General features: G+C 36.8%; 1 pseudogene; it reads left to right on the top strand.

Annotated features, from left to right (window-relative positions):
• The first annotated feature begins 7,810 nt into the window (after window positions 1-7,810).
• The window catches only part of LOC114027303, a 5,735-nt pseudogene continuing 297 nt past the window's right edge, over window positions 7,811-13,248 (top strand).

The raw sequence follows: 13,248 nt of genomic DNA, 5'->3' as shown, positions 1-13,248 counted from the left end.
AAAATAGAATATTTAGAATAGAATATTAAATGTAAAAGCTTTTGTACAAATAAAACCAATGGAACCAAGATTAGAAGGAAAGTAGAAAGCTGGGAAACAATCTTTACAACAAGTGTCTCTGATAAAGACCTCATTTCTCAAATGCATAGAGAACTGAGTCAAATTTCTAAAAATATGAGCCATTCACCAAATGATGAATGGTCAAAGGATATGAACAGGCAGTTTTCAGATAAAGAAATCAAAACTATCTATAGGCATATGAAGACATGCTCTAAATCACTATTGATTAGAGAAACGCTAATTGAAACACCTCATACCCATCAGATTGGATAATATGACAAAAAAAAGGAAAATGATAAATGTTGGAGAGGATGCATGAAAACTGGGACACTGATGCACTGTTGGTAGAGTTGTAAACTGATCCAACCATTCTGTAGAGCAATTTGGAACTATTCCCAAAGGGCAACAAAACTGTGCATACTCCAAAGAGATCATAAAAAAGGGAAAAGGACCTACATGTGCAAAAATATTTATAGCAGCTCTTTTGTGGTGGCAAAATATTGAAAAATTAGAGGGTGCCTATCGGTTGGGGAATGGCTGAATAAGCTGTGCTATATGAATGTAATGGAATACTATTGTGCAATAAATAAATGATGAACAGGCAACTTTCAGAAAAAACTAGAAATACTTCTATGAACTGATGCAAAGTGAAATGAGCAGAACTAGGAAAACATTGTACACAGTATCAGCAACATTTTGTGATGATCATCTATGGATGATTCAACTTTTCTTAGCAACACAATGATCCAGTACAATATGACAAATAAAAAGAACTCACAATGGAAAAAACTATCCATATCCATATAAAGAACTGTTAGACTCTGAATGCAGATTGAAGCATATTTTTTCACTTGCTTTATTTTTTCTCATGTCTTTTTTTTCCTTTTGATCTGTTCTTCTTTCCCAACTGTGACTAATATGGAAATATTTTTATGTGATAGCACATTTATAAATTATGTCAAACTGCCTACCATTTTCAGAAGAGGGGAGAGAGAGAGAAAGAAAAATTTGGAACTCAAAATCTTGTAAAAATGAATGCTAAAGTTTTCTTGACCTGTAACTGGGGAAAAAATAAAATACTATTTTAAAAAATGTTTAAAAAAAGAACACAGTCCCTACCCTTAAAGAGTTTATATAAGAGTTTATATTCTTCTGTGGAGGGAAGGAGAGACAGAGGGGATAGACAGAGATGGAGAATGAGAGAGACAGACAGAGAAAGAGACAGAGAGAGACAAAGATCAAAAAAGAGACAGAGAAAGATAGAGACATACAGAGAGAGAAAGACAGAAAGAGAGGAGGAGGATCTGAAAAGTCCTTGTGTAAAAGGGAACACTTGAGATGTACCTTGAAAGAAGATAAGGATTCCAAGAGACAGACATGACAGAGAAGAAGGCACATTGAGGGACTACCTAGGGAAAGCCTAGGAGGCACAAGATGAATTGCTGTGCTCTGGGGATAATTAGTAGGTCAGATTAACTGCTTGTGCATGAAAGGAAGACTGAAAGATGAACTGGAAAAGGTAGGTGGGATCCAGATTGCAAAGGACCTTGAAACTGCCAGACTAAGCCATTTTATATTTTTCCCTGGACCAAACAGGGAGCTATTAAAGATTTTTTTTAATCAGGATTACAAATGCAGTGGAAAGAATACTGGATTTGGAACCAAAGTCCAAGCCCTGTCATGTATTAGCTGTGTGACCTTTAGCAGATGATAGAAGGATCATAGATATGGAGCAAATAAGGACCTCAGAGGCTATCTGGTCCACCTCCTTCATTTTTACCTGGATATAAGACCTCACTGTAACAGTTCTTGCATTCATGTCTCCTTTGAATGGGAAAATTGCTCCATTTCATCTCTCCCTGCCCAGTTTTACTTTTTAGGATCATCACATTATACTCAACTCAACCCCAAGCCTTCATTCATGTATGCTTTTTCAAATTACCCAAGTAATGATGACATTCATAAGTTACCAATAACATTTGTTCATATAAAAAGTAAATAATTTGAGCTTATTAAAGCCCTTATAATTGGTCTTTAAGGTTTGACTCTTTTTGTTTCTCCTGATTCTTGTAGGTCAGATTTTCTGTTCAGTTCTAGTCTTTCCTCATGAATTCTGAAAGTCGTTTTTTTCATGCAGGATTACACCCAGCTTTGCTAGGTAAATTATTCTTGGTTGCAAATCCATCTCCTTTGCTTTAAAGAATGTAATGTTCCATGTCCTTTGCTCTTTTAATATAGAAGCTGCTAAATCTTGTGTTATCCTGATAGTAGCTCCACAGTATTTAAATTGTTCTTTTTTCTAATTGCTTATAGTATTTTCTCCTTGACCTGAAAGCTTCTAATTTTCCTGTGCTATTGTGCTTCCTAGTGCTTTCTATAGCTTCCTAGTTATAATCTGCCTGTGAGTTTTCATGTTGGGATGTCTTTCAGGTGGTAATTGGGGGATTTTTGCTATTTCTATTTTACTTCTAGTTCTAAAACTTCAGGTAATTTTGCTCAATAATCTATTGAAGTATAGTGTCTAGACTGTTTTTGATCATAACTTTTAGGTAGTCCAATAGTTCTTATATTGTCTTTCCTCAATCTGTTCTCCAAGTCCCTTGTTTTTTATAATGAAATATTTCACATTTTCTTCTACATTTTCATTCTTTTGGTTTTGTTTTATTATTTCTTGGTGTCTTATGAAATCATTAGCTTCCCCTTGCCCAATTCTAATTTTTAAGGAATTATTTTCTGCTATAAGTTTTTGGATCTCTTTTCCTAATTGGTTGACTTTCTTTTCATAATTTTCTTGCATTACTTTCATTTTTTTCCTAATATTTCCTCAATCTCTCTTATTTGATTTTTGGTTCTTTCAAAGCAATTCCAAGAACTCTTTTTGTATTTGTAAACATTTTACATTTTCTTAGTAGATGTAGCCATTTTAACTTCATTATCTTCTTCTGAATTTGAATCTAGATCTTCTCTGTCTCCATAGTAACTAACCATGGTTGGGTTCTTTCTCTTTTGCTTACTCAGTTTTGGCTATTAACTTTGTCTTAGAGTCTGGTTCTAGTTCAAGGTGTGGGGGATAATGTTTCAGGATCCAGGTTTTTTGTGCTGTTGTTTTCTGAGATCTATGATGGGACCTGACCTCAGGTACCCCTCAATGTCCCTGAGCTGTGACCAGGGCAGGACCCCCAGCAATGCCCTCACCACAAGTACTCATACTCCCTGTAGTCTCTCCCACAGGTGCAAGCTTCAGCTCACCCCTCTGCCCTAGAACCAAAACCAGGGACCCTGCTCTCCCACAAGTGACTACAGTCAGCAGGGCCCCAACCCTTCTCCACCACACTCTCCAGTCTCTGCTCACTTCTGCTTACCCACAGCCATATCTTGGAGTTCATCTGGTCAGCACAACTCCTCAGGGGAAGACCTAGAAATCTTCCCTTGATCAGACAGCTGAACTCAACACTTTCCAGTAGAAAGTTCCTGAAGCTGAGTCTGTTGCCAACCCATAGGGATATTCAAAGAAGCAACCAAAAAATGTTATAATTGCCCATCTATAGCAAAAGGATGAAGTAGGGAATTATTGTGCTTCCATAATAGGATGGGAGTGAACATAGAAAAGAAATTAGTTTCTTGTTTGTTCCTAATACCTTAAGTGGTTTTCTTTAAAGAACTAAAAGTATTTCAAATATAGGATCTCAATGACCCTTACAAACATCACAGGTTACTAGATATAATTATTTCCATTATACAGGTATGAGGCCTGAGACACAGAAAAACTTGAAAGACTTAGTATACCTATGACTATAGTCCTAGTTCCAGAACCTAGGAATATGAGGTCTTGAAACCAAATTTTCAGAAGTCTCTGTAGAAAAAAGGGAATGTATTTATGAGTAATAATAATAAAAATACAAATATGAGGGATAGGTGTTAATGGTACAGCACAAAAGAATATTCAAAGAATCAACACAGAAAAGTTATGATTGTCTACAGCAAAGGGGTAAAGTAGGAATTATCGAGCTTTCATAATAAGATATAAGTGAATATAGGAAAGAAATTAGTTTCTTGTTTGTTCCTAATACCTTAAATGGTTCTCTTTAAAGAACCAAAAGCATTTCAAATACAGGATCTCATTGACCCTTACAAACATCACAGGTTGCTAGGTATAATTACTCCATTTTACAGGTATGGGGGCTGAGACACAGAAAAACTTGAAAGAATTAATATAGCTGTGACTACTGTCCTAGTTCCAGAACTCAGGAATATGAGATCTTGAAACCAAATTTTTCAGAAGTCTTTGTAGAAACCAGAGGTTCTATTTATGAGTACTAATAACAACAATACTTTCCCAATATTACTTTGTTTTATCTGCACAATAACCCTGGGAGGTAAGTGCCATTATTGTCCTCATTTTATAGGGGAGAAAACTGAAGGATGGAGAGGTTAAATGACCTGCCTCTGGTTCACAGAATTAGAAAGCATCGACTTTGATTTTGAATGCAGGACTTCTTGACTCCAAGTCCAAAGCTCTATCCACTGTGCTACCTAGTGCAGAAGCCCCAGCAACAAGCCATAAAAGTTTAAGAGGAAGGAAACAATTTTCCCTTCTGCTAGCTTCTGGTTGGGTAGGAAGTAGACAACCAAAGAAAATCCATGACTGAGGTGTAAGTTTGAAATTTAAGTTTTTGCCTTTATTGTATAGAAGGGATCATAGCAAAGTTGAGAAAACTGGAGAAAAGAAGATATATTAGAGAATTGGAAAGCTTTTTATCTCACTTAAGAGGTTATCAGAGAGGTTGTAGTCAGTTTAATACCTACATATCTGCTCATGTGAAAAGAGATAAGAAATCCATCTTGCCTTCCCCTAGGAAAAAGAGGAAGATACTTTATAAGTTTTACTCTTAGAGAAAAGAAAAGATGATCATAATAATACAAAGAAGTACCATGAAAGATTCCAGAATCAATTCTTTAATTAATTCATTGTCAAATCCTGACTTCAAAAGACTGATGGTAAATTATGCCTCCCTACTCTCAGAAGAGATGTGGTGGACTACAGAAACCAAATGAGGCAAACATTTTCAGGAAAGACCAATATGTTCATCTGTTTTGCTAAACTACAGCTACTTGTTAAAAAAAAGTGAGGATTTCCTTTGTGGGGTAGGTGAGTCATTGGAAGAGGAAGTAATGGAAAAAAATTTAAAAGGAAAAGAGAATCAATAAAACACTTAAATAGAAAAGAAAAAGTAAGAATCTCCAGGTAACTTGACTCTAAAGATGCTTTACAATTGGGAACCACCTGATCTTTCATATTTTTTATTCCTCCACATTCTCTCTGTGGACCCGCCAAACTGGATTCTCTCTGAAGATACTTTATATTTTCCTTCTTCTGTGACTTTGCAGAGTGTTGCCTCTGCCCAGAATAATCTTTCTACCTATTGTTTTTGCCCATTGCAATACTACCCACCTTTACAGAGCAATAGAAAGGCTATTTCCTCCAGAAAGTTTTCCCAGAATCCCCAAGTGGTAAAGACTTTCTTCCTTGTACCTCATTACCATATAGCATTTCTTTTCCTGAACTCTGCTAATGTACTTGTCATATATTGTTATGTTAAATATGCAGAAATCTTTGTCTCCACTAAGCCCAAGATAAGTTGTGGTCTATCTTAATCAGTGGCATTAGTACACTCTTCCAAAATCATAGGCACTGAAAGTATCAAATCATATTCATTTGTGGATGAGATGTTTGCCCCTTTTAAACAAACATGTTCCAGGAGAGCAGGAATCCTTTCTTATCTAGGCTTTCATAGCTCTCCCAGCAGCTAGCATACTGCTTTGTATGTAATAGGCAATTATTAAATGTTTGGTGGTGACTTGGGAGCCAGAATAGTGACAGAAGGATGAGTTGAATTTTGAGTGGAATGGAGCTACCAATAAAAACCATAAGATGGTGTTGATTCAAGTGAGAGGGGGCATGGTGCTCCTTGACTCATCATTCAAAAAATCAGTTGGTTTTAGTAACAGAAAAATAGAAAGGAATGGTTTCATCATATCAATTTTATATGACCCATTTTAGGGAGGTTATTGATAAGCTGAGAGCATCCAGAGGAGAGCAACAAGGATTGTTAAGGGCCTCAGGTTGAGACCATGACTATTTGATGAAGTGGTGATGTTTAATTTAGAAAAGAGACAATTTAAGAGAAACATGAGAGCTCACTACAACAAGAATTTATTAACCCCCACTATGTACCAGTCGCTAAGCTAAGTGCAAAGGACACAAAGAAAGACCAGGGACAGTTCCTGACTTCAAGGAGCTCACATTCTGAAGAGGGAGACAACATGCAAGCAACTAGGTACACACAAGATAGAAACAAGATAAATTGACACATTAATATAACTGTCTTGAAGTGAATGAATGACTAGGATGTAGAAGAGAAATTAGATTTGTTCCTCTCAACCCAGAGAGCAGAATAGAGGTGGAAATTGGCAAAAAGACAAATTCAAGCTTAAAGATAAACTTCCTAAAAATTTTGTTGTTCTTCAGTCATGTCCAACTTTTTGTGACCTCATGGGCCATAGCATGCCAACACTGTCAATGGAGTTTTCTTGGCAAAGATGCTGGAATGGTTTACCATTTCCTTCTCCAGTGGATTAAGGCCAACAGAGGTTAAGTGATTTGCCCAAAGTCACACAGCTAGTGTTTGAGGCCAGATTTGAGCTCAGGTCTTCCTGACTCCAGGTCTAGCACTCTATTCACTGAGCCACCTAGCTGCTTCCTCCTAATATTTAGAGCTATCTAAAAGTGGAATGGACTACCAGAAAAGGCAGTAAGCTCCCCTTCACTGGAGGTATGCAAACAAAATCTGGATGATCATTTCTCAGACAAGTTGTAGAAGGGTTTCTTGTGGAAATATGGGTAGGACTAGATGGTGTCTGAGGTCTCTTCCAACTCTGAGATTCTGGGACTCTATTTCAGACTCCAAAAGAAACCGTAGGATAAGCAAGCAATAGGAATAGCTTTCTCTGTTTTCCTGGCTTTCCAGTGGGATGTACCCATGCTTACACACAAAATACCTGCATACCAATTGGTTAAAGTTAAGTGTACTTTTTCTTTTTTAATAGTATTATTTTTTCCAAATATATGAAAAAGACAATTTTTAACATCAAATTATGAACTCCAAATTTTCTCCCTCCTTCCCTCCCTCCTCCACAAGATGGCAAGCAATTTGACATAGGTTATATATGTGCAATCATGTAAAAACCTATTTCCATATTAGTCATGGTGTGAACAAAGAAACAGTTTTCAAAAAAAAATTATAGTTTGCAGAGAAACAAAACCATTAAAAAAAAAAGAAAGTAAAAACAGTATGCTTGAATCTACATTGAGATTTCATTAGTTCTTTCTCTGGATGTGGATAGCATTTTTTTTTTATAATAAGTCTTTTGGAATTGTCTTGAATTATTGTATTGCTGAGAAAAACTGAGTTAGCCATAGATGATCATCTCAATGTTGCTGTTACTTATACACTGCTCACTTCACTGTATCAGTTCATGTAAGTCTTTCCAAGTTTTTCTGAAATCCACCTGCCCATTGTTTCTTATAACACAATGGTATTCCATTACATTCATACTGCACAACTTGTTTGGTCATTCCCCAATGGATATATGTCAATTTGTTAGAATCAAGTAGGAACCCCAAATTCTATCCTGAATGGCATTTTGCTATTGCTTCTCTTTTTTCTGGAAGCCTGACCTTCTCTACTCCATGGGAGGGGATAACATGACCAAAAGTATCAAAGTGTTTATCTTGTTGGGACTCTACTGACCAGCAGATTCAAGTTGGGCTCTTTGTGCTGTTTGTGGCCACTGTTTGCTGACCTTACTGGGCAATGGGCTGATCATCCTTCTGATGTGACTGGATGCTCAACTGCACTCCCCCATGTTCTTCTTCCTCTGCAACCTCTCAGTTATTGACATCTGCTACACAACCAATGGTGTCCCACAGATTCTAGCACACTTTATCATGGAGAAAAAGATCATCTCCTACACCCAACGTGCCACCCAATGCAATCTTCTTTTTGGCATTGGATGGAATCAGGTTTCTACTATTGGCAGCAATGACTTATGACTGCTACTTGGCAGTCTATGGTCATGTGCTAAGGAATGCATGTGGGCCCAGCCATAGCCTCCTGGTTCATTGGCCTGGCCAATTCATCAGTGAAGACAGCTGTCATTAAAAAAACTCCTCACGTGTGCACAGAATGTCTTGAACCATGTGCATGTGAGACCCTGGCCAGTATGAGGCTGGCTAGTGTAGACATCACCTTTAATCAGATTATTATTTTAGTATCTAGTATCATAGTGCTACCTGCTGCCTGGTTCCCCTCTCCTATGCCCACATTGTAGCATCTATCCTATGTATCCATTCCATTCAGGGATGTTGCAAAGCCTTTGGAACATGCACCTCCCACCTCACTGTGGTTTCCATGTCTCATGGGATAGCTCTGTTCACTATTATACAGCCTTGTGCCAGTGCCTCAATGAGCAGGACAAAATAGTAATGCTATTCTATGCTGTGGTAACCCCCATGCTCTAGCCCCTGATTTATATCCTCAGAAACAAGGCCTCAGAAATAAATGCTTTATCTGTGTATTTCATTTTACAATGCGCTATGTACTTTCACATACATTATATCATTTGATCCACACAATACTTGGAGGTAACTGAGGAAACTGAGATTGAGAGAAATGATGTGAATTGCCCAAGGTCACATGCCTGCTATGTGGTAGAATCAATACTTCAACCTTTTCAATTCCAAGTCCAGTAATAAAGCCTAGCACTTCAAGGTTAGAAAACTGCTTTACATATGGCATCTCATTTGATACTTAAAACAATACTGTGAGGTAGGTTCTATTATTGACAGATGAGGAAACTGAGGTTGAGAAAAATGAAGTAACTTACAGTGTTAGTAGATATGTGAGTCACAATTTAAACTCCATCTTCCTGATTCTAAGTATACCATACTGTCCACTAGGATGCCTAGCTGACAACATATGCCATGTGTGTATCTTACAGGTACTTGGAAAGCAGAAATAAGAAAATATAATAAAAAGAATGAGATCTAGAAAATATTTCTTAGATCATCTTCATGAGGGAGGAGAGAAGACTGGGAAGAGCAGATCAATGCTCTGAGGTTTCTTCGAATATTTTTCATGACCCTCAAGACCCAAGCGATATTGTTCTCATACTTCTAGAAAGATCACAAAAAGATTGTTTCACCCCCAAAATATCTTCCTCCATACTATCTGAAATTTTACCACTGAACTATTCCATTTCATCAATGAGCTTTTCTTTAAAAACCAGATAATTCCTGGGAAGTTTGGAGGGTGGGGAACATGTTTTTAGCTTTCATTAATTTGCATCTCTATAAATTTGTTTCATTGGATGGCTTCCCTCCTTGATACTTCTCAAATAAACTCTGACATCTGAGGAATCAGATGTTTTGATGACTGGGCAGAGAGAAGAACAATGAGAGAAAGATTGGAAAGAAAAGGAAATTTTGGAGCATTGGCTAGTCAGGGAAAGGACAGACTTGGGGCTATAGGCAACATAGTGTGGATGTTGAAGTTGAAGTTCAATGCCCTGAATGTGGGCATTGAGCACCTGGATGACAGAAGAAGATAAAAGTGTCTCAGGGATAAAAGAAATGTGCAGGAAGAATGGCACTAAGTCAATTTTCTCTAGTTAGTATGTCCATGGCCAATCCAGTCCCTACCCTTTCCCCAGAGATAATATAAAAAGTGGTGATCTAGAAAATATCAATTAACCATCCAATCAATAGCTATATGAAAAAATGTTCTAAATACTATAAAAAAATTAAAACAGCTCTGAGGTTCCACCTCATACCCATCAAATTGGCAAATATAACACAAAAGGAAAGTGACAATTGTTGGAGGAGCTATGTGAAATCATGTATACTGCTGGGTTTTTGGAGGAGCTAGGAATTGGTCCAACTATGTTGAAAAGCAGTTTGGAATAGGCCCAAAAGGTCATTATGCTATGTATGCCTTTTACCCATCTATACATTCTACTATGCCTTTACCCCAAAGAGATGAAAAAGGAAAGAAAAATCATATACAGTATATGTGTATGTGTGTATGTATATATAATGCATATGTATATGTGTGTATGCAGCTTTTTTGTTGAAGCAAAGAACTGGAGTCACAAAGAGTACCCATCAACTGAAGAATGTCTGAACAAAGAATGCTACATGAATAGAAAAGAATATTATTTCACTATAACCAATGGTAAAAGAACAGTTTTAAAGAAACCTAGAAAGATTTTTATTTAGTAGTGCCCAGTGAAGTAAGCAGAACCCATACAATTACATTATATATAATATGTATAAACAATGCTGTAAAAAAAATCCTGACCAACTTAAGAATGCCAATCAATGCAATAACAAACCACAATTGCAGAGAACTGATGACATGCCTCCTACCTCTGAACAGAGGTCATAGATAAAAGGTATACAATGAAATGGCAATTGTGTGTCTTTGTTCAGATTGAACACATTTGTGTGGTACAGGAATTTTTTTTTTTAATTTGGGGAAGGTGGATTCAGGAAGCTAGTGATAGTGTTCTCCACTCCTCAAAAAAAAAGAAAGGAAGCAAAAGAGGATCATAAAAATATGCTGAGGGAAGTTCAGAAACACAAACATGACAGCTTTTGAGGCAATATGTTAAATTCATTATATAGAGAGAAATATATATATATGTATGTTATATATACAATGTTCATTTTTTCTCTGAACTTCTGTGTATTTATAAGATCCTGATAAATATACTAACATTCATATCTTCATATGTGTGTATGCAAGTTCTGTGAAATAGAGGCTGTTTCACATGTAGTCATTTTTATGTTCTACTTAGCACACAAAAACATATTCTCTTTAGTATTCATTAAATTCAGAATAAAAAAAAACAGAAGTTTAAAAAGAAAACCTAGATCCAGAGAAAAACAAACCCCATGGTCCTACCTAAAGTATCTGATTTCTTTGAGAACCCAATGTGGCAGAGGAAAGGAGAGGAGGGGAACTGGTTTTTTTTTTATCATCAATCATTTAGATCTAGACATGATTTCTGAGCTACTGGCACTATGGAAAATGAGCAAAGGACCATATGATTTGAGAAGTGCAAATGCCCTTATTTAAAAAAGAGATAGAAAAAAGAACAGAATCCTTAAAAGCATAGGCCAATGAACTTGACTTGGATTCTTCAGAAAATTCTTGCACAGATTATGAGAGATGGGTAGTGAATACCTAAAAAGGAAAGTGGCAGTTAGCATAGGATCATAGAATTTAGAGCTAAAAGGAATCTCCATAATCATCTAGTTCAGAGGTGTCAAACATGCCACCCCATATAGCCCCAATGCTCCTGAGTTCCACCCAAAGATTAAAATATAATTGGGAAATGTCTAACAAAATAAATAAAAATACAATAAAACATAGACAATATTAATATGTGATTTTGCGAGGATCCCTATCTATGGTTTAGTGGCCCCCATTTCTATTTGAGTTTGAAACACTGATCTAATCCAACCAAGAGCCAGCATAACTTCAAGAACAAACCTTTCCAAATTAAGCTATTTCCCTTTTTGACAGATTTCCAAACTGGTAGATGATAGTGATACTATAAATATCTACCTAGATTCTAGGGGAAAAAAATGTGATAAAGTATCTGTGCTAATGAAGAGCATGGAGAAATTTGGACTAGATGATAGTACAGTTAGATGGATTCAGAAATGGTTGAATAGCCTCACGATGTTTCAATGTCAATGGAACCAGAGATATCCAGTAGAGCAACCCATGGACCCATGCTTGGCCCTATTTGTCTAACATTTTAATCAGTGATGGCACGCTCAGAAAATTTGCAGATAATACAATGTTGGAGAGATAGCTAACAGGATAGATGAGGGAGTTCATTAGCAAGTCAGTCAATAAATGAATTTTTATTAAACACTTAATCCTTATCAGGCACCTATCTTTAAAAAAAAATAGACCCTGCTCCTAAGGAGCTCACATTCTAATAATTCTAACATGACAATAACTACATAAATACAAGATCTATACATATATCCTAAAAAAAAGAAAAAACCAATTAATCCAACCATTCCCTCTATCCCATTTCTCTCCTCTCTTTTGTGGTTAAACTGCTTGAGAAGGTCATCTACAATGGATACCTCCATTTCCTTCTTCTCACTCTCTTCTTAACTCTCTACAGTCTGGCTTGCAAGCTCCTCATTCAAACAAAACTATTCTCTCCAAAGTTACTAATGATCTCTTAACTGCCAAATACAATGGCCTTTTCTTAATCCTCATCCTTTTTGGCCTCTCTGCAGCCTGTCAATCAACCTCTTCTCCTTGATATTCTCTTCTTTCTAGGTTTTCCTGACAATACTCTTTCCTTGTTCTCCTACCTATCTGACCATTCCTTCTTAGACACTTAGTAAGTCTTCTTAGTAAGGATTTTCATCCAGATCTTTGCCTACTAATTCCAAGTTTCCCACAGTATTCTGTCCTGGGCAACCTTTTCTCTTATCTCTCTATACTATTTCACTAGATGATCTCATTAGCTTTCAGGGTTTCAAATATCATCCCTATGCTAATGATAATCATATCTCCTTATCCAACATAACCTCTTTCCTGATCTCCAAAATCCCATCATCAGTTATCTATTGGACATCTCAAACTGGATGTCCTATAAACATCTCTAATTCAACATATTCAAAACTGAACTTATTTTTCCCATGAATTCTTCCCCTCTTTCTAATTTCTCTATTATTGTTGCGGCTGCCACCATTCTTCCAGTGATCCAGGCATGTAACTTAGTTGTCACCCTCAACTCCTCAATCTTCCTTTTATTGTCCCATATTCAGTCTATTGCTAAGGGCTGTTGATTTTACCATTATCATATTTTTCTCATGTGCTTTCTTCTCTGCTTTGACATTGCCACCACCCTGGGGAAGGCCCTCACCACCTGATGCTTGAACTATAGGAATAGCCTCCTGGTTGGGCTCCTTCCTGTAACTCTCTCCTCACTCTAATCCATCATTCACTCATCTGTCAGTTTTCTTCCTAAAGTTCAGATATGATCATCTCTCTCTCTCTCTCTCTCTCTCTCTCTCTCTCTCTCTCTCTCTCT

The sequence above is a fragment of the Vombatus ursinus genome, unplaced genomic scaffold (genome assembly GCF_900497805.2).
Source record: "Vombatus ursinus unplaced genomic scaffold, bare-nosed wombat genome assembly UNPS02014858.1, whole genome shotgun sequence".
Taxonomy (NCBI): Eukaryota; Metazoa; Chordata; class Mammalia; order Diprotodontia; family Vombatidae; genus Vombatus; species Vombatus ursinus.
The sequence above is the reverse complement of the archived record's forward strand: the minus strand, read 5'-3'. Positions and strand labels throughout refer to the sequence as shown.